This window comes from Monodon monoceros, unplaced genomic scaffold (assembly GCF_005190385.1).
Source record: "Monodon monoceros isolate NGI ecotype Baffin Bay Population unplaced genomic scaffold, NGI_Narwhal_1 Super_Scaffold_4, whole genome shotgun sequence".
In the NCBI taxonomy this organism is placed as follows: Eukaryota; Metazoa; Chordata; class Mammalia; order Artiodactyla; family Monodontidae; genus Monodon; species Monodon monoceros.
This window is the reverse complement of record NW_021703781.1, coordinates 28514466-28536044: the sequence shown is the minus strand read 5'-3', so window position 1 is coordinate 28536044 and position 21579 is coordinate 28514466. Positions and strand designations below refer to the sequence as shown.

The following is a 21579-nucleotide window of genomic DNA, read 5'->3' as shown; positions in this document are numbered from 1 at the left end:
TCGGCCACAGAGCCCTCTCCCACCCAGATCCTTCTGGCTTTAGGGTGGACGGACGCTTTGTCCTGGCTACCCTACTCAGGGCTTGCCTGTGCACCGGCAGGTTTGTGCTCTGCCCATCATCTTCACCCTGAGGCCCGGGTGGCCAGGGACATGCCTGGGGTGACATAGAAATTTGGTGGTAGAACCAGCCCACACCCTGGGGCGCCAGGATCCTCTATCCTTCTCCGGGTGACTTCAGGTGGGCCACCACTCTTCCTGGGGAGCCAGGCCCAGGTTCCTGAAGACCTTGGCTTGAGTGCTGGCTCTGCCACCCAAAATGCTGTCAGATGCTAAGGAAGCTCCTAACTTCTGGTCCAGGTCTCCATTTTCCGAGTTGGTGTGCATTGGGCCTTGGCCTTGTCTGGCCTACAAGTCCCTTAGAGAAGGAGCCTGGGCCTGCTCCCCAGAGCCAGGTGCCGATGTCCATACATGCAGAGCATCGTCTAGGGGGTGAGGGGGGTTCTCTTGCAACTCTAACACTCTGCTGTCATGGTTCATTTTTGAGGACCTGTTGGGTGCATGGTCCAGTGCTGGGTATGGGAGAGCGGCGGGGTGGAGGATGGGAGTGAATATGTACCCTCTGGGAACACTGGGTCTGGCTGAGTGATCAAGATGCAGCCACAGGACGCACACAGCCGGGTGAAGATCAGAGGAGGCGAGAGTCCTGATGGCCTGCAACGGAGCAGCTCTGTGCCCAGAGTGGTCAGGGAGGGCTCCCTGGAGATGGCTGAGCCTTGAGGCACAGGCAGGACGGTATTCTTGGTGAGGGGCACGGTGTATACAAAGGCATGGGGGTAGGAGATGTCAGGTGTTAGGAGCCAGGCCTGGACGACTTTGTTGGGAAGATGGCTCAGTGCGCCAACAGGGCCCCCCATCGAGGGGCTGAAGGGCTTGGCCTTCACCTCCTCTGTTGGCACATCTCTGATGGCAAGAACCTGGCAGCGGCAGCCGCCCACCTCCATGCTGCGGAGGGAAGCCCGCCTCTGTCCCCACAACAGACTCCCACAGGCCAGAGCCAGCTGAGGGATAAACATCTCTAATCGTTAATTACCATGCCTGGTGTGATTTTATGACTTTCCAGATAAACGCTCTCTGAGGGAGTGTCAGCATTACAGACCTCCAGCTCAATGATCTGGGGTAATGATTGAAGGGGTGGGGCCCCAGAGGGCTGGAGGATGGGAGCAAAGCTGCGGGGAGCAGGGTGGGACCCCTCAGGGGTCAGGCCCAGCGTTTCTGGCCTGGCAGCGGCAGGGGCTGGCCCGAGCCTGAGCATCAGGCTGGGGTAAGGCTGCCTGCTTCTTCCTGTCACTCTCCCGAGCTGCCCACCTGCTGGCTACCCCCTGTGACCCACAGCCCTGGCCAGGCATCGTGGGACTTTATGGAGTTGGAGATCTGACAGTCCTTCCCGACGTCTGTCTGCTACCTTAGCCTCGACTGTCTGATAGCCGCTCACCTCCTAGCTCTCACTCAAGCCCAGTGGCTCACTGGAAGTGTGCTCTCTCTTTCTCCGACACAGCCCCACCTGCCTGCTAGCCCACCTCTGCTAAGAAGCCCCCGCGCACTGGGGCCCCTGACCCCCGCTTTCCCTCCATCTTCCCTGAACCAGAGGCATTTCTTTCTTTCTTTCCTTCTTTTCTTGGCCACGCTGCGCAGGCATGTGGGATCTTAGTTCCCCGACCACGGACTGAACCCATGCCCTCTCCAGTGGAAGCTCGGAGTCTGCCAAGAGCATCTCCGAACCCTCCCGAAGCCTGGCTTGCATTGGGCACGTGGGGAGCTTGCCCCAGCGTTCACTACATCTGTCTTCCTTTTAGGGAGAAGGACTGCCCCAGGGTAGAAAAGCCCTCCGCTGAGCCTGCTCTGTGCCATGTGCTACACACTGGGTGAGTCCCTTTCATGCCTTTGCATAAGGTCCAGGTCAGGACCCTGGAGCCAGACTACCTGGGCTCAACTCTCATTGCTGTCGCCCATGAGCTTGGTGACCTAGGTGAGTAACTCACCTTCTCTGTTTCTTAGCCTCCTCATCTGTAAATGGAGGTTACATTGGTTCCCACTTCATAGGTTTAGTGTGAGGATTAAAGGAGTTCATCCGTGGAAAGTTCTTGTTACTGTTTCAGCCCATAGACCGCGCTGCTAGTTTGCTGTTGTTAGTGTATTTCATGACAAGAGGAAGAAAAGGGGCGCGTCCAAGGGTTTAGGTACAAGCTGGCTGCCTGCGTTTGATTCCTGGTGTGCAACTCAGAGTGGGACCTGTGAAAAGTCATTTCATTCTCTGGGCCTGAGTTTCCTCATCTGTAAATGCAAATAATAATAGTAGTAGCTACCTCCTAGGATTCTGGTTCTGATTATATGAGTTCACGCCCTTGAGATTGGTAGCAAAGTGCCTGGCGCGTAGCTGGCTCTCCATAAATGGGATTGTCACTCCTGTTTGACAGATGGGGAAGCAGCCTTGGTGAGGGGAAGGGACTTGCCCAAGAAGGTTGTTTAAACTCAGCTCCATCTGAGTCCAAAGCCAAGCCGTCGTCTTCCTTAGCTCCCTCTTCCTCCCATGGACAAAGGTCACAGTCAGGCCCTTTCGGGTCCCTGAAGCCGTCTCTTCTGGTGTTCATAGTTGGAAAACCTCCACCAGCCTCCTCCCGCCCCAGCACAACTTATTAGCTAATTGAACCTTGGTGAATTGAAGTCTCTGAGGGCACCCTTCCTCCAGGAAGCAGGGCCAGTCAAGGCCACACCTCAGCAGGCACAATGGGTCCCGGGCCAATCAATCCCCTTTATGACCAAGGTCACCGATTTTCTCCATCTTAGATCCCCCCTGTGGAAGCCCGGTGTGTCCACCAGCACCTGGTCAGGATGCCAGGTTCACCTCCTTCCCTTCTGATTTCATTCTGCTCCTGCCTGCCTGCCCGGCCATGTGGTGTTTGTCAAGCGCAGCGTCTGTCTCTTGCTGCCTCCCTGCCCTCCGCAGTGCTGACCAGGCAAGCAGGATCTGCGACTCAGCGCTGCAGACATCACTCTCCCGTGATAAGGGCCAGTGAGCACCCTTGAACGGGGAGCGTGCCATTCTTCACTGGGCAGCAGGGTGGGCAAAGCTGCCTCTCAGTGTGGGGGACTCAGCTAGCAGACAGTGGCGGGGGGCACAGCAAGCCTGGAGGCGGCAGATTTGGTTCCCTTGAGGTCTGAGCCTGGGGGTGTTGGAATAACAGAGGTTCCTGCTGCTGCCCTTGGAGAGAGAAGGTGTGTGATTTCAGCCACATGGCCTAGGTGCACCACGAGGCAGTGCTTAAGAGCAAGGACTTTGGATGAGGCCAGCTTGTGCCCTCGACCAGCTGCCACCACGGCTAATGACAATTAGGTTGAATCTCATCACATATAGGTGCCAAATGTGAGGCTTTAAAATTTACTCATTACATTTTTTTTTGGCTGCATTCGGTCTTCGTTGCTGCACGCGGGCTTTCTCTAGTTGCGGCGAGTGGGGGCTACTCTTCATTGCGGTGCGCGGGCTTCTCACTGCGGTGGCTTCTCTTGCTGCAGAGCATGGGCTCTAGGTGTGCGGGCTTCAGTAGTTGTGGCTCAGGGGCTTAGCTGCTCCGCGGCATGTGGGATCTTCCCGGACCAGGGCTCAAACCCGTGTCCCCTGCATGGGCAGGCGGATTCTTAACCACTGCGCCACCGGGGAAGTCCTGCCCATTACTTTTTGACACTCCTGCCTTCAAAAGTGCAGCCTCATTCTCCTCTCCTTGAGCATGGGCTGGACTGTTACTGGCGTCTCCCCTCACCCAGGCCAGGGAGGGACCCTGGGCACCATAGACATTTTTAACAGCAATCATCGTTGCAATTCCCTGAACGCCTACTACAGGCCAGGGGCCAGGCTAAGCAGTTTCCTAGAGCCACTCATTTGATCCTGAGACCCAGCAGTGGGGGAGCTACTACTGTTGACGTCCGCTCTCAAGAATGAGGGAGCAGGCACAGAGAGGCTAAGCAAATCACTTACAGCATCCGTTGGTTAGTCACAAAGTTGGCTTTGAACGCCCTTCTTAGCCACCATGTTACCCCACCACAAGGATGCAGCTGCAAAGAGAGTCCAGGGCCAGCTGTCCGGACGCCTGGGTGTCCGTCCTGGCCCATGCCCCGAGTCAGGCCCTCTCCTCTCTGGGTTGGGGAGATGGATGTAGTGTTCCCCACAGGAGGCTGACTGTGTAGCTGAGAGGACCCCTGAATGAGAAAGAACCTGGTGACCTCGGCAGCTCAGAACCCACTGGGGGCTGGTGAAAGGCAGGAGGAGGAGGTTCCTGAGAGATGGGGGGCGGGGGTCAGTCCTCCTTCCCGAAGGAGGACGAGAGAAGCCGGGACTCAGAGCCAGGCAGGAATCAGGACGTGGGCACACAGGGGCTCTGGAAGCTGACCGAGGAATCCCTGGCTCAACTTTGCACACAGCGGAAATCTTTAACAAAATGCCAAGAAGATACTTTTGGAGCAGGACTGCACGATTTATTTATTTATTTATTTAGGCCGCACCACTCCGCATGAGGGATCTTAGTTCCCTGACCAGAGATCGAACCCGTGCCCCCTGCAGTGGACGTGTGGAGTCTTAACCACTGGACTGCCAGGGAAGTCCCAGCACTGCTTAATTTACATACAGTTTTCAGAGCCATCTCAGGGAATTCTCACCTCACCCTGGGTGCGCTAGCTTAGTAGTGCCCCACCGCCATCCTAGTCCCTCAGACAAGATCCTGGGGGCCGCACTGGCCTCTTCCTGTCGCCCACGTACCTTCATCTTGTCAGCCACTGGGAGGTCCGTCCTCCTACCGCCTTGCTTCTGCCTGCTTCCTTGCCACGCCACTGTCCCCGCCCTACTGCCAGCGCCACCTCTGGCCTGCTGGGTCACTGCCATCGTCTCCGGCTGCTTCTCTCTACCCAGGGACTTCTTCCCTCTAACTATTTCTCTACCTTTCAGACTGAGGGGTCTTCCTAAGGCACAACTGAGCTAATCTTCCGTCCTTGCTTATAACTCCTCAGTGGCTTCCATGGACCTCAAGAGCAAGTCCGAATCCCTGAGCTTGTCTACTGGAGCTTTTAGTGCCTGACCACTCTGGACACAAACGCTGAGCCGTGTCATTGAACTAGAAGACTCCTCTAACTAAGGGCCGAGGTGGTAATACAGAAGGCTTTCTGGAGGAAGTGACAACTAGGCTGTGGGCTAAAGGGTGATTGAGAGTCCATGCCATTGACTACACAGGAGAGGTGCTCCAGGACACCAGTGGCCGAGGACCTTCCTTGAGGCGCCCTCCCACCCCCTCAGTCCCCTGTGCCTTTGGATTTCCGAGAGGAAGCAGAACTGTGGGGCTATGCCACCGGTCGTGCAGTGTGGACATTCTGGGAAATACCGCTGGCCACTGGGTTGGTGTCCACACAGGAAGGGGGATGCAGGGCTGGATTTGCTGAGCCCAGATAAGCAGCCCTGGAGCTCCCCAGAGCGGAAGCCCCCGTGCACAGGAACCTCATGTGTGCGGGTGATAGGCGTGTTTGGAATGGGCAGGTATTGACTGAAACTGCCACACACGAACAGGAGACGAAATGGTGGAGGGCTGGCCTTGGGGAGCCAGAGAGCATCCCGTAGGGTGGAGAAGGGACCGCGATTCTCTCCGCAAGGTGTCCAAAGAGATCCCAGGATGGGTTCACAGCTGGAGGGGGGGGGGTCACCATCTGCAAAGCAGAGCTGGGCAGGGGATATGCCATGCCTGGGAAGCTGGGGCACCTAAGCTTAGCATTTGTTCAGATAATGTACCATTAATGATTTGAGATGAATCGATCCCTCTACGCGGCAATTTGTCTCAAACCCAGTCCTCGACTCAAGAGGTGCCAAGAGCCCCAGGAAAGGACCAGACTTGACATCGATGAAGACGCCGCTGTCCCAGCCCTCCAGCTGTCAGTTGCTACTGAGGAGTGATGCTGGGCAGCTGCTTCCCCTTTTGAGGACCTCCGTCTTCCCATGTGTGAAATGGGTATCAATAACAATCTTTCTGCCTTCTAAGACAGCTGGAGGATCGAATAGGATAATAGAGATAAGGTTACACAGGTATCTGGTGAGCTATGTACAACCATCGTGGGTGTGGGAGATGAGAAGAAGGCTTGGTCTTGCCCTCACACATCTCATGGTCTGATAGGCAGGCAGATAAGTAGTCAGAGATAAGTAGTCGGACTAGAAAATCCCATGGGGAAGGTACTCCTATGGGGGCAGTTCAGGGGGCTCTGGGAGCATACAGCAGAAGCACCTCAACCAAGGAAGGCTTCCTGGAGGAGGTGACGTCTGAGCTGAGACCTGAAAGAAGGAAGGAGGAAGATGCAAGTGGGACGGGAGAGTGTTCAGGGTGGAGGTCAGGGGGAAGGGGGAAGGACGGCACCTGAATGGCTCTTGCTAGTTTAGCGTCTTTCAGTCATTTCTGTTTCTGGTAGGAGTTGGTGAGAGTCAGCACGTGACAAGTACCATGTGTCTATGCACAGTGGCGAGGAAAGGACTCTGGCCTGGAGGGCTTGGCTGTGCCCCAAATCTATTTTTTTTTAATTGAAGTATAGTTAATTTACAATGTTGTGTCAGTTTCAAGCGTATAGCAAAGTGATTCAGTTATACATACACACACACACACACACACACACACACACACACACACACACACACATATTCTTTTTCAGATTCTTTTCCATTATAGGTTATTACAAGATACTGAGTATAGTTCCCTGTCCTATACAGTAGGTCCTTGTTGTTTACCTATTTTCTATATTGTAGTGTGTATATGTTAATCCCAAACTCCTAATGTATCTCCCCCCTGCCTGTGCCCCCTGCCTCCGCTACCCCCTTTGGTAACCATAAGTTTGTTTTCTATGTCTGTGAGTCTATTTCTGTTTTGCAAATAAGTTCATTTGTATCATTTTTTAGATTTCACATATTAGTGAGATCATGTGATGTTTGTTTTTCTCAGTCTGACTTACTTCACTCAGTATGACAATCTCCAGGTCCATCCATGCTGCTGCAAATGGCATTGTTTTGTTCTTTTTCATGGCTGAATAATATTCCATGGTATACATGTACCGTATCTTCTTTAGCCATTCCTCTGCTGATGGACGTTTAGGTTGCTTCCATGTCCTGGATATTGTAAATAGTGCTGCAATGAACATTGGGGTGCATGTATCTTTTTGAAATATGGTTTTCTCTGGATATATGCCCAGGGATTGCAGGATCCTATGGTAGTTCTATGTTTAGTTTGTTAAGGAACCTCCACACTGTTCTCCATAGTGGCTGTACCAATTTACATTCCCACCAGCACTGTAGTAGGGCTCCCTTTTCTCCACACCCTCTCCAGCATTTATTATTTGTAGACTTTTTGAGGATGACCATTCTGACTGGTGTGAGGTGATACTTTACTGTAGTTTTGATTTGCACTTCTCTAATAATTAGTGATATTGTGCCCCAAATCTTAAATCAGATGCAATAATCAATCTTGAGAGGAATCCCAGAAATTAATACCGCTATCAAAGAATGCAACGATGGAGGCACACATCACATCCCCATGCAATTTACCAATCTTATTCATGCAAACACCAAATGGAACTAGGATGATGGTGAATTACCACCTCTTCTGAGAAGTCTTCATGGACTTCCCCTGGGCTGAGTGAGTTACAGCCTCCTGGGGATACCCATGATACCCAACATGGGTTCCACAGTGGAGACATTTGTACGCCCTCACGCGGGTCAGCTTGGGGACATTTGGGCCCTCCTGCCTGTCCTTCCATGCCTGGGGCAGAGTCACTGGTGGTCCTCGGTCAAAGCTGTTACCCTGAGTGACTGGTTGGCAGTTGTTTGTCTGTGGTAGCCTGGTGACAAGGTCTAGTGCCTTCCAATCTGCTCTGTGTCTAGAGCCTGGAAAGGTAAGCTCCCCAAAGCGGGGCTTTCAGAGACATTAGCCCACTCTGGGAAGATGAGAACTTCCACATGCAGATATTAGCTAATGGAGACCCTCATCACTTGTCATAGCTTTAATTTTAGGAGGTGGTCGTGGTGCACATCAAGATTCTATTTTAGTGCCACACGAATTAGACGCCTTTATTAGCCATCGGAGGTCAGAGAGGTAATGACGTACTTGAGCTGGAAGGGAGAGATCACACTTCACCTTGAGTCTGGTCATTTCCCCCGTGTTTCAGCTGCGTCAGCTCATCCGTCAGGCACTGCCCACGGCCTGATGGAGTCTCAAGCGTCCTAGAACAGGGGTGGGCAGGCAGAGGGAGGGTCTGCATGGGTGGTCTGACCCAGGTGCACACTGGGGCCTGACTGGTGTGTACATTGTGCAGGAGTGTGGCATAGAAGAGTGTGTTAGCGTTTGCATTTGATCCTAAAATGTTCACCTTCTTTCATGTCTATTTATACTATATTCCTATTTACCAAGTTGGGAGGGGGCTTCTTTAAACAGTGCTTCATCGTTAATAAGTCAATGCCTGTTCTGTTTCTGGGATGTTCGTTTCGTGCATTAAAAAACTTCAAAATGGGGCTTCCCTGGTGGCGCAGTGGTTGAGAGTCTGCCTGCCGATGCGGGGGGAGCGGGTTCATGACCCGGTCTGGGAGGATCCCACGTGCCGCGGAGTGGTTGGGCCCGTGAGCCATGGCTGCTGGGCCTGCGCGTCTGGAGCCTGTGCTCCGCAATGGGAGAGGCCGCGGCAGTGAGAGGCCAGCGTACCGCAAAAAAAAAAAAAAAAAACTTCAAAATGAAAAAACCCCAGCTCACCTGTGAGTGTACCTGTGTCTGTGTATCTGGGCATGAATGTGTGCATGTATGCGTGTGTGTGTGAAGAGTGAGTGGGTTTCCACGCATATGTATGTGTGTAGAGACCTTTTTAACTGAGCTGGAGGAAAGTGGACGGGCTGCCTGTGCAGGGGTGAGCTCCCCGTTATGCGAAGTGCTTGTGAGGTGCCCTAGCCTTGGGGAACAGAGGCCCCCAGAGCTAGCCTGGGCAGCCGGTCTCTCTGGAGGGCTCTTATAAGGGAGGTGGTGGATGGACTCAGCCTTGGGATCCCAGGATTCTGGATCTCTCTGGGCCCTGACTCCCATTCCTGGGAGACTTTAGACCGGAGACCTCCAGCTGCTTCCCAGGAAATGTGGTAGTTCCGTTCAGGCCCTCTCTGTAGGGCTCGTGTAGGGCTAGCAGGCCCTCAGCTAGCTCTGGGGTCCTGCAGGCCCACTCTGGGGGCCTCTGTTCCCCCGGGCTGGGGCAATCAGACCTGCTCTAGGGTCTCTGCTCTCCTCCCTTGGGGCTGTTGGCTTGGCTGGTGATGCTTCTGGAATGCCCATGTAGTGCCCTTTGAGGCACCCCCTGTCCCCCAGCCTGTCCCTCTCTGATTTCCTCTTGGATGCCAGCTTTCCTGATAAGCCAGCAGATGTGAGGAGTCACCTCCACCCTTATAAGGACTCAGAAAGGCCTGAAGTCTATGACTCGCCTGGGGTTGGGGGGGGTGGGTGGCAAGTGCACTCCCAGGGTGCCCTTTGGTGACATGGAGCAAGAGCTCTTTCTGGTCACCCTGGACTGTTGGCCCCCACAGTCGCCCGGGCCCTCGTGGGCACAGCACGTTACAGTCTACCAAGGACTTGCTCCTCCTTTGCGCAAGAACACTCAGAGTCCCAGCGGCAGCCGCTGCCCATTGGACAGATGAAGGGAGGGTGGCCAGCTGCTGAGCTGTGCGCAGTGAGCGAGGGACTGAGCTGGATCTGGTCTAGAGCCCCTGTGCCCCCCAGGTGGACCTGAACACCCCATTCCTCTCTCTCTGCTTCTCCTTCAGCCTCTGGGTGCTTCTCTGGGCAGAGGCAGAAGGGCCTGTGAGCTAAGTGGGCAGTGTGGAGGGGCAGGGAGACTGCCTCTTGGGAGAGCTTTGGAGTCGCCCCTTCAGACCTGGCCTGGGTTGGCAGGTCGCTTCGTCTTTCTGGGCCTTCCTCCCTTCACCGGTAAAATCTCGTCAGAAGGAAACAAGAAGGGCCCAGATACGTTTCTGGAGCTTAGGAGGCGTGTCTCATAAAGCGGTTCTTGGCCCTTTCCTTCCCCTTAAAACTGAGTGCGTTGGCATAGGCTCGAGTCTGCTTAGCCAGGGAAGTAGGTGGGAGCCAGTGTGCCTGTGAGGATTCTGCCGCGGTCCTCCCCCTTGCCCCTCACTCTGTCACCTTGGGCCCGACTGTTCCCTTCCCATCTGGGCCCCATGGCAAGACCAGGCGGCCCCTATTGATCAGGGAGAGATGGAGGCTGGAGGAGCAAACCCGGTGGGAGGCTGAGCCTGGTGACTCAGAGCTCCCCTGCTGCCCGCCGTCTGAATTTCTACAGAGCTTAGAGGTCCAGTGAGGGCACTCATCACTTTCGGCTCTGGGCCCCATGTCCTATCTCCCTGCCTGGACAAGGGGCCATTTGATTCATTACTTTCTCTCCCCAGCCCCTGATGGATGCCTGACACATGGTGGCTGTTTGCAGAATAAACAAACAAAATCAATTCAGCAGCGAGTGAGGGTCTTGGGGACCCGCTGGAGTCAGTAAGTCCTGGCTGGGAACTTATCTAGCCCTCACGCCCTCAAGGAGATGAGGCAACTGAGTCCTGGGAGCAGAAGTCTCGGGGGCAGTGTGTGGACAGAGGACTCAGTGGGCCAGAATAAGGCTGCCGGGGAAGGGCTCAGAGCTGGGAGCTCAGGGCCCCATTGGCGCGTGGCCTGGGCTTGAGGGTGCGGGAGAAGATGGAGAGCAGCTGGGCCGAGGCAGGGGAGGAGGAGGGAGGGGGTGGGGCAGGGCAGGTGTCTTCCAGGCTGAGAAGAAAGAACATATGGCAGCCCCGACGTGACAGTGCGTAGCCACTTTCAGGACACAGTGGAGAGTTCATTAGATCCTGGAGCTGCCTAGGCCGTGGCATGAGGTGTGGGCAGAGACAGGACTAGAACCCCATTTGGCCAGGCTCCTTGTCCAGTGCTCATTCCGTGTGCACCCGACCCAAGTCCAAAGGCCTGGACAGCCAGGAGAGGCTGTGGCCAGATGCCTTTCTCCTGGCCTGTCTGCCCACTGCACTCAGGAACAGATGCTAAGGCTCCTCCAGGCCTGGGACCCACTGAGGACGAGACCTGGTCTCCTGGACACAGCAAGTGGGCTTGCAGATGACCTCCGCCCCCAGGCCTCGCAGAGACACCCTACATCCCGAGGCTTTGTTTTCTCGGGGCGGCAGGGCCGAGTGGAGGAGGGAGGCATGGGCGGCCTCCACACGTGGTGGCAAATTTGGGCCATCGATTTGCATTTATTTCCTGCTCAAATGATCCAGGCTGGCTGCTGCTGGGGGTGGGGGTGAGGGGGCTGCTCTTTAGCATTTTAAGTTTGCAGATAATTGGAGGAAAATAACTTCAATAATGAAATCACTGCTGGATCACATTCTGATACGTGACAAATCAATTCATTTATGATACCTTCTTTGTCACACTGAGCCATTCTGGCACTCAGTGGAAACCTCTTAAATTAATAAAACTGTTAAATCCATAAAATCCTCCGTTCTGAGTAGCACATCGCAGCACAAGTTTGAATCATTAAAGGAATGAAACCGATAAATGTTTTAAATGAGCTGGGGAGTGTCTGTGTCTGCAAAGAGGGGCTGGCTTTTAAGACAGATACAATATAATAGTCATAAGCTCCAATGTTTCCTCCCTGTGTGTAACGGGGGAGGGGAGGGCGGGGGAGGCCATCTGCATATTCCAGTGGGTGGAGGCTGGTAGATACAGGCCTAGTCAGCGTGGGGCAGGCTGCTTTAGTGGTGATTTGTGGGGCTTTAGCCTTTTAAAGAAAATATGATTTAATAGCAAAGAGAAAAATATAAAGCCTTTATTGGATCCCGTTGAACCTGACTTAGCTCAACAGGGATTTTTCAAAATAGCTGTACTTGTCTGAAAGGGGAGGGATGGCAGGGCTCTCACATCGCACACTGACCAGGGAGCGGAGGCCTGGCGGACGGCGGGGAGGGGAAGGGGGGTTACAGACCTGTGGGCCCAGGTCAGGCTGAGTGGCCTCTCAGCTTGACTGCTTGGTGGCTGTGTGACCTTGGGCAGGCTGCTGCACTTCTCTGAGTAAACTGGGGATGGAGATGCTGATCTCATAGGGAGGAATGCATGAGCTGGGGCACGAGCCAGAGCTTTATAAACTGTAAAGTGCAAGGACCTGGCCAATTAATGTTCATTTGAACACAACCCCAGCTGGTAAAGTTTCCTGCACTTCTTACAGCACAGGGTTGGCTTTGATGTGCTGCGTGTGGGTGGAAGGATGTGGTCGTGCTGGAGTGCACTGTCAAGTTGTGTGCACATGACCTACATCATGTACCTTACAGCCGCGGACTTCATTTGTGCATGTTCTTGAAATTCGAGAGTTCCCACATCACTCATTCGGGCTGGAGGGGCTCGGGACCAAGCAGCAGGGAGCCCGGTACACAGGAAACAGCCAATGAAGGCTACTCCTCCCTCCACATCAGTTCAGTTAGAAAAACACCTATAGGAGTGTTCAGGGGGCACTTCTGTGCCAGACACTGGGCAAGGGTGGGCGGTGGGAACCACAGCAAGCGAATGAGACCCTGCTTGGCGCTTTGGGACCCACGTGGTCTCTTCTCTTGTCCATTTGCCTTTCATGCCAATGAGACTGGAGGCTCCCTGAAGCCAAGCTCTGGGCCTTCTCCTTTCCTCCCCTCCTCCAGGCTCTTTTCCTATAAACTGAGGCTCCATGCACTCTGGGTTGGATGGAGTGTTCAGCCCCTATTCTAGAATGTAGGGGTCATCCAGTGTGACAGCTTTCAAACTTTATTTACCCAAAATAAGAAAAACTTTTTACGTCGCACCCCAGACACACATCTGTGTTATACATACATAATTGGAACAAAATTTTAGGCAACAATACTTAGGCTTAATGCATATTTGGGATTCTATTCATTTCATTCATTCTATTCCATTCCATTCCATATTCCATTCTAAGTTTTTAAAATGTTGTCTCAATCCATTAAATTACTTTTATGATCCACTAATTGTTGCGACCAGCAGTTTGAATACTTGTGATCTGGTCCATCTCCTCAGTTTTCTGACAAAGGACTTGTCAAAGGCTGCATGGAAATGACTAGCCCGACACCCGCAGGCTGGGAGGTGCCCAAGGCCACAACCTGCCCGGCCATCTGACCTTCATGCCCACTCCTCCCTCTGACTCAACCTGAGCTCTGCTAGAGCCCTCCCCACTGGTCACTCCATGCAGGACTCAGAGACTCCAGATGGAAAAGGGTGGGAGGGCTGTCACCAGTGGCCTTGGCTCACCTTTCTGAAAAGAGAGTGGGAGAGACAAGCCAGCTTACCTGCTCTCTCCACCCCACTGCGATCAAAGGGGTCTGAGGGTGGGGGACCCATGCCCCTAACATAATGAGCCACGTGGGCCCAGCAACCTGACAAGTCTTCACTCCCCCCAAGCCTCAGGAGTTCTTGACAGCCGGCAGCTCCAGCGCTAATTGCCAGCCAGGGTGAGGGTGGTAGCCCCGCAATCCATATCAATTATGGGCACTGGCCACGGCTGTGAGACAAAAAGCTTCCTCTGAGGCTGTCAGACCCCGGTGTCATTACTCGGGGCTGCTGGAGGCTGGATGGGAACAATGGCCCCCCGCCATCCCCTGCCGCCTTGGCGGCCTGGCCCTGGGCACCGCTGGCCTGCCAGACAGGCCCTGACAGGTGTAAGGGCAAACACGCAGGCTGCCTGCCCGCTTTGATGTTTTGTCACCGTGCTTGTCAGCCTGGGACTGATGGGCTGCCATCACCGCTCTTAGAGAGGGAAAGCTTCAGGTCCGGTTTTTCTTTAAATCAAATGTTTTTTTTTTTCCTTGTCGGGAAACTAAAATGGCCCCCCAAAGCATCATGACTGGTAGCTTTCAAACTAAGAGCTGCTGAGGGGAACTGAGAGGCTCACTGGGTGACACTCAGGATCCTCCATGCTGTGCTCAGGTTAAATCCGTTTTTCAAGTCAGGCTTTCTAGGACAATATTGGTTCTCAAATTTTTGCATGTTTTAACCTGGAGGGCTGGTTAAAACAGAGCCTGTGGGTCCCAAGAGTCAGTTTCCATTCAGCGGGTCTGGGGTGGGGCCATTATTTGCATTTCTAACAAGTTCCCAGTGATGCTGATGCTGCGGTCCGTGGACCACACTATGGGACCCATTGTCCTAGAAAGTGCTTCTCAGCTTGTGTGTGTGTGCATTGCATATATCTGGGGGATTTTTTTCAAAATACACATGCTAGAGCATCACCCCAAACGTAGAATCTGAATTTTCGGACCATTGCTGGGGGCTGAGGAGTCAGATAAATCCCAGTGCTCTGGCCCCGAGTTGCTGGAGGAGGTCACAAGAGATGTGGTGCCTCCCTCTAGGGTAGGAAGTGCTTTTTGAACACTTGGAGTTGTTCAGAGAGGCAAGGGATGCCTAGACAAGGAGTGAGCCTCCAGCCCCCGGTGCTAGAGGAGTCCAAGCCCAATCTGGGCCACCAACCCTCTAGGCGGTGCTAGAAGGGACCCTGAATGAGATAGAGGTTGGGTGGGCATCTCCGGGGTTTTCCTCCCTCACGGAGACATCTGTGCACAGGGAGTTTGGGAACATAGAGTTTGGGCAGGTCCTGGCCTTAGAAGTCTCTCTCGCATTTCCCAGGATGCCCTGGGGCTCAGTGGTTTAATTTCCCACCACATTTACTCCGTGACCTGACAGTTCTTCAGGCACCATCGCATCCACTCCCCTAATATAGCCTACCTCCCGACCCCTTACCCCTGAGAGAGGCAGGTGACGGTACCATATTGGCAGATGAGGAAACTGAGGTCTAGGGAGGTGAAATGACTTGTCCAGGGGCCCACCACACTTCCTTCAGGGCTCCTGGGGGGTGGGATCCTGGCCACACAGCACTGATGGTGAAGGTGGCAGGGTGGGGACGGGAGCAGCACACGAGGCCAGCACGACCCTGGCACAGCGGACTGAATGATGGTGCTGTCAAGGAGCCTGGTAAGAGGCCCCTGAGCTGTCTATGGCCTGGGGCTCTGGGGGAATCTAGGGATCAGGGCATGATCAAAGGGCTTCCTGGGGCTCAAGTCAGTCTGTGTTCTAGGGGTCTGAGTCCAGGGCACTCCGCCTCTCCGTAGCCAGCCTTGCCCCTCAAAGTCTCCCACGGCCTTTTCCAGGCTTGCACCTTGCTGTGGCTTTTTAGAAAAACCAGCTTTATTGAGGTATAATTTACATACCATAAAAGTCATCCGTTGGAAGTGCACAGTTTGATGAGTTTTAATAAATTTACAGAGTGCGCAGCCATCAGGACAATCCAGTTTAGAACATTTCCATCACTCCAAAAAGTTCCCTCGTGCCAGCTTTCCGTCACTCCCACCCTCAGCCCCAGGAAACTACCGATCCACTTTCCTTCTCTCTAGTTTTGCCTTTTCTAGAAATTTAGTGTAAATGGAATCATGCAACAAGGAATCTTTTGTTTCTGGCTTCTTTAACTCAGCATAATGTTTCTTAGGTACATTTTTGTTGTTTTGGGTGTCAGTACTTCATTCCTTTTTATTGCCAAGTAGTGTTCTCGTGTGTGGCTACCCACCTTTTATTAATCTAGTCACCAGATCACGGACATTAGGATTGCTTCCAAGTTTGGGCAATTTCAAATAATGCTGCTATAAGTCTTTGCAGATATATATTTTGCAGATAAGTCTTTATGCAGATACATATTTTCATTTCTCTTGGGTAGATACCTAAGAGTCATACGCTAAGTATATGCTTAACTTTTAGAGAAACTGTCAAATTGTTTTCCAAAGTGGCTGCCCCATTTTGTATCCTCACCAGCAACATATAAAGGTTTCAGTTTCTCCTCTTCCTCTGCAATGATTGTCATTATCTATCTTTTTATTAGAGCCATTCACCTGGGTCTATAGCAGTGTTGCTCATTTGCATTTCCCTGATAATGAATGATGCTGAGTTTCTCCTTATGGGCTTGTGAGTCATTCATGTATCTTTGGTGAAGTGTTTATTCAAATCTTTTTCTTTTTCGTTTTTTTTTTTTGTTTGTTTTTGCGGCACGCGGGCATCTCACTGTTGTGGCCTCTCCCGTTGCGGAGCACAGGCTCTGGACGCGCAGGCTCAGCGGCCATGGCTCACGGGCCCAGCCACTCTGCGGCATGCGGGATCTTCCTGGACCGGGGCACGAACCCGTGTCCCCTGCATCGGCAGGCGGACTCTCAACCACTGTGCCACCAGGGAAGCCCCAAATCTTTTTCTTTTAATTGGGTTGTTTGTTTTATTATTGAGGTGTAAAAGTTCTTCATATATTCTCCATACTAGTCCTTTATCACCTATCTAATTTGTCAGCATTTTCTCCCAGTCTGTTGCTTGTCTCCTCATTTTCTTAATAGTCTTTAGACGTGCAAAGTTTTAACTTTTAGTGAAGTACAATTTATCAATTTTCTCTTCCATGGGTCACATTTTGGTGTCATAGCTAAGAAATAAATGTTTGCTTAAATTAAGTCATAAAGATGTTCTCCTATATTTTTCTAGAAATTGTATAATTTTAGCTTATATTTAGATCTATGATCTATTTTGAGCTAATTTTGTGTATGGTGTAATGTAAGAATCTAAGTTTTTTTCTTTCTCCTTTTTTTCCCCTTTTTTGCATACAAATATCCAATTGTTCCAGCATTATTTGTTGAAAAGACTATCCTTTCCTCATTGAATTGTCTTGGCACTTTGTTGCAAATCAATTGATCATACATACATGAGTTTATTTCTGGATTTTCTACTCTGTTGCATTGATCTATTCTTCTATCTTTTTAATACAATGCTGTCTTGATTACCATAGCTTTATAGTAAAATTTGAAATCTAGTAGTGTGAGTTTTCCAACTTTGTTCTTGTTTTTCAAAATTGTTTTGGCTATCCTAGGTAATTTTCATTCCCATATAAATTGTAGGATCAGCTTGTCAATTTCTACAAAAAAAAAAAGCCTGCTGAGATTTTGATAGAGATTTGATAGGGATTTTAATGGCAATTTGGGGAAACTTGCCATCGTAACAATTTCAAGTCCTCCAATTCATGAGTGTTTACTTAGTTCTTTTATTTAGATCTTCTTTGATTTCTTTTAACATATTTTATAGTTTTCTGTGCACGATTCTTTTATTTCTTTTGTGAAATTTATTCCTGAATACTTCTTTCTTTCTGAATTGTGAATTCTATTCACAATTGCTATTGTGAATGAGTTGTCTTCCTAATTTTATTTTCAGGTTGTTCATCAGTAGTAGACAGAAATACAACTGATTTTTGTATGTGCATCTTATAGGCTGCAGTGGTTTTAAAACCAAAATGTCTTGACACTTCTCCCATTGAGAGATGGGAATCTATGCCCCTACCCTTGAGTCTGGCTCTGGAAGTTCTTGACCAATAAGATATGGCAGAAGTAACAGGGGTCAGTTCCCAGGCCTTTAGAAGCTAGCCGCCTCTGCTTCCTGTCTCTTTGGATACTTGCTCTGAAAACCCAGCCACCATGTTGTGAGGAAGTCCAAGCAGCCTGGAGGGGCCCATTGGATGTCTGTGTGGAGAGGAACCGAGGTCTCCAGTCCTCAGCAGCAGTGACTTGCCAGCCCTGGGCGGGGACCCATCTGGGAATTGGATCCTCCAGCTTCTGGGTGAACTCCTTTAGCTGGTGCAGCGTGGAACAGAGATGAACCTTCCCTGCTAGGCTTTGCCTTACATGCAGATTTGTGAGCAAAATAAATGACCATTGCTGATTTGAGCCACTAAGTCTTGGGGATGGTTTGTTTCACAGAACTAGATAACTGCAACATTTGCCTTCTGAGTCTGATTAAGACTCAGGTGGGTAGGAAAGAAGTAAGGGGGAAAAGCAGAGGGAAGGGAAGGATGGAAGAAGGCAGGAGGGTGGGAAGAGGAAAGCAAGGAAGAGGCTAAAATGTGTGATGATTTGAGTGCCTGCTCTGTGCTAGTCACGTGTCTTGATCATTAGAGTCAGACCAGCTCACAAACACCACAGCTCTGCCACAAACACACTGTGAGTGCCTGACATCAGGCAGGCCATTCCTCCCCTTGGGGCCTCATTCTCCCCATCTGTGCAACGGGGGCAGGTATGGAGAAGGGATGAGCTGGGTAAAGTGGGAGTTGTGTCTAGAGCTGCCCAGTGCTTGGGGTTGCTCTTAAGGGGCGTCTGTGGCCGTGGACCCTTAGTCACTTTAAGAATCTGACTGCATCTTTGGAAAACCCATATGCCTGAGGGAAGAGGAGGAGGAGAGGGAAGACAAGGAAGAAAACCAGGAAGAGCCATAATAATTACAGTAATACTTTATATTGTTATGCTTCTTTCTTTTATAAATTATTTTTAATTAAATCTTTTTTTTTTGAGGTCATTGTAATTTACATGCAGCTTAAGAAAAATACAGACGTCCCGTGTGCCCATTACCCAATTTCCCGCATCAGTGACATCTTGTAAAACAGTAGCACACTACCACAACTGGGACTTTGACACTGATGGAGTCAAGAGAGAGAACATTTCCATCGCCACAAAGTGTGCTTAGTTTTTGAGAGTAGACTTTCACTCAAGTAAGAAGGTGGGCCCAGGGACACGGCGGGGTTAGGGGGGCATAGGACACAGCAGAGGAAGGGTGGCCCCCTGGGCTCCCGCCCTGCTAGGGACTGGCCAGGTAAGGGTAGAGCAAATGCAGAGCAGAGGCAAAGCCTGCATCCCAGGAGCTAGGGAGGCACTGGCCGAGCCTGGTTGTTCTGTTTCAGAAGAGAGGGCTCTGGCAGGCAGTGGGGTTGGGCTGTCCTGGGCAGAGGGAAATAGGAGGAGGAGATGCGACCTCTTTGGCCTGGAAGGCAGAGCTGGAGGAGGCTGATTCCAGGCTCAGGATAAGATCACTTGAGAGCTCATCACTGGAGGTGCGTGGGGGAGGCTGCACAGCCCCTGCTGGGACCCCAGGGTCGAACACAGGCCCCCATGAGGGCTGGACTAGATGGCTCTTGGAGCTGGCTCCCCGCCCTGATAGGCTGATGTGGCTCTGTGAGGCCGGATCAGAATGTCCCAGGCTCTGCCCTGAGGGATGCGCGTGGCCTGGGTGGGCTGCTTTGGCTGCCCCCTGCCCCAATCTCCCCTCTTGACACAGCCCTTCTCTGGCCTGGCCTGTCCTCCCAGGACCAACGAGTGATCACGAGGCGCAAGTTCATTTGGAGCTGTCTGGAGAGCAAAGATTCGAGCGAGAGAGGCAAGGCTGGGCTGGGGGCATGTAGGACTGACAGGTGGCAGCAGGGCCTGGCTTGCTTGAGCTGAGCGACACACTGGTTCCTCTGCCGCAGCTCTGTTCTTGGTGTGCTGAGCTTTGTACGCTGTCCCCATGGCCTGGATCCCCTTGCCTTTTGCTGTTTTCATGCCTGATTCTTCTAGGCCCTTTAGTTCTAGCCTTACATGTGGATTTGGACACCTCCTCAGAGATGCCCTCCCTGATTGCCACAAAAAGACATCCACCGTCCACTCTCTCTTCCTTGAAAGCTCCTCCACCCCCTGCTTGTTTGGTCCCTGGCACTATCACAGTCTGCCATTGTCTGTTAGCTCATGAGTTCTGGGTCTGGTCTATCTGTCCTGCTGGACTGTCAGCTCTGTGCCATGGGGTCACTGTGGCCTGGTTCTGGGCTGTGCTCCCAGTACCCAGCGCAGCCAGTACCCGATGAATGAGTTACAGGAATGGCTAACACTTGATAGTGTTTATAGGCACTAGGCCCTGTTTTAAACTACCTATATTAACAGAATAACTCCTCCTAACAACCTATAATGTAGTGCTATTAGTATCCTCATTGTAAAACCAAAAGGTTGTGTCCTTCAGCTAGTAATTGGTGAGTCTGGGATTTGAACCCAGGGATTCTGGCACCAAAGTCAATGCTCTCAAGCCCTTGAGGAGTGATGGTCACCTGCCTCTGGCCCCTCCCCTGCTTCGTGGGGGTCTATTGCTCTCCCCAGGAGACATTATGCATAAAGTCTCCCTCCCCGCTGCCCTTCATTCTCCTCTCCTGGCTGAACACTCTGACTCCACTGGTCTTGGTGGGTCCTGGCAGGCCTCTCCCCTCCCAGAAGTCCTGTGTGGGAAGTCTCATCCTCTTAAGACAAAGGGGAAACTGAGGCCCTGCGGAGGAAGACAGTAACGCTGCCTTGCTTCCGGTCCAGGGCCCTTTTCTCTGCTCTTCAGCTGCTCAACCTCACAGGTGGGAGAGTGTTTCTAAAGGCTGGGTTGGTCCCAAGATGGGGTTCTTCTTAATTCCCTACAGCCCTAGGGGGAGGGCAGCAGGCATGGCTTTTATCCCCATTCTGCTGATAGAAAAACTAAGGCCCAGGGAGGTGAAGCCTGTTGCCTGTGGTGATCTGTGTGAAGAAGCCCCAGACTTCCTGGCTTCCAGCCCTGGGCTCCATCCAGAGTACACATGACACTAGGTCATGAGAGGCCTCTGCAGGTTCACCTGCCCCAGAATCAGGGTGAGAAGTCAAGGAGGCTGCACACGACAGGTGAGCGACACAAGACCAAACTGCGTGGCAGGTGATTTTGAGGCTCAGGCCTAGCCAGGCATGAAGGAATGTACGACTGAGTGAATGATCCCCTGATGTATGACCCATGGTGGGGCCTTACACCAGAGCAGGCACCTGTAGGGGCTCTGTAAGTACCAGCTGCCCACTGAGTCCTCCAGAGACAGCCTGTGTGGCCTGATAGCTCAGACTGGGGAAAATGGTCCCTTCTCTAAGGGAGAGGCAAATCCAGGGATATGGAATGTCAGGGAAGGCTTCTTGGAGGAGATGGCCTTGGCACAGGGCATGGAAGTTGGAGGGGAGAAACACTTTCTGGGCCAAGGGGTGGGAGACCTAACAGAACCCTGGGTTCAGCTGAATTCCATCAGTAGTGTGCAGGGGAGAGCAGGATGGAGGAAGGGCTCAGGCCCTGGGGATGGGGTGGGGGTCTGACCGTACCCTGTATGAGGCCTGGAACAGCCAGGGTCAGGACAGGAGGGCCGTTCCTCTGGTCCCTCCATGCCTCAGAATCTGAGTCCCTAACATTTTCTTGGAGTCTCCCAACATGCTTTTATTTCTGAAACCCATCACCTCCTTGGCAGTGAACTCCAAGTACTGACTGGTTTTAGCTTTAGACTAAAGCTAATGTGGGTCCTGCTTCAAAGACTTCCAGGCTGTGAAAGGCCGAACTTCTAGGGGAAGGGAATTTCATTCCTTCCCAGGGACCCAGGCATTTACATACACTCATTTCTTCCTCAGAAGAAACCATGAAGAAGTTACTGTTCTTTTATTTTTTAACAGCTTTACTGTTTACCCCTCACCCGTTTAAAGTGTACAGTTCATTGGTTTTTAGTATATTCCATCCCGCTTCTACCTTTTTTGCTGATGCTGTTGCTGAAGGATCTCAAAGCTATGCTACTCCATGGACCAGCAGCCCAAGTGTCACCTGG

General features: G+C 52.0%; 1 long non-coding RNA gene across 2 annotated transcripts in view; it reads left to right on the top strand.

The window, feature by feature from the left end:
• Positions 1-3509, top strand: part of LOC114908767 — a 38911-nt gene extending 35402 nt beyond the window's left edge. For both annotated transcript variants that reach the window (XR_003797040.1, XR_003797039.1), the window contains exon 3: positions 1854-3509. This is a non-coding gene — a long non-coding RNA (uncharacterized LOC114908767). The remainder of the gene's footprint in view (positions 1-1853) is intronic.
• The last annotated feature ends 18070 nt before the right edge of the window (positions 3510-21579 follow it).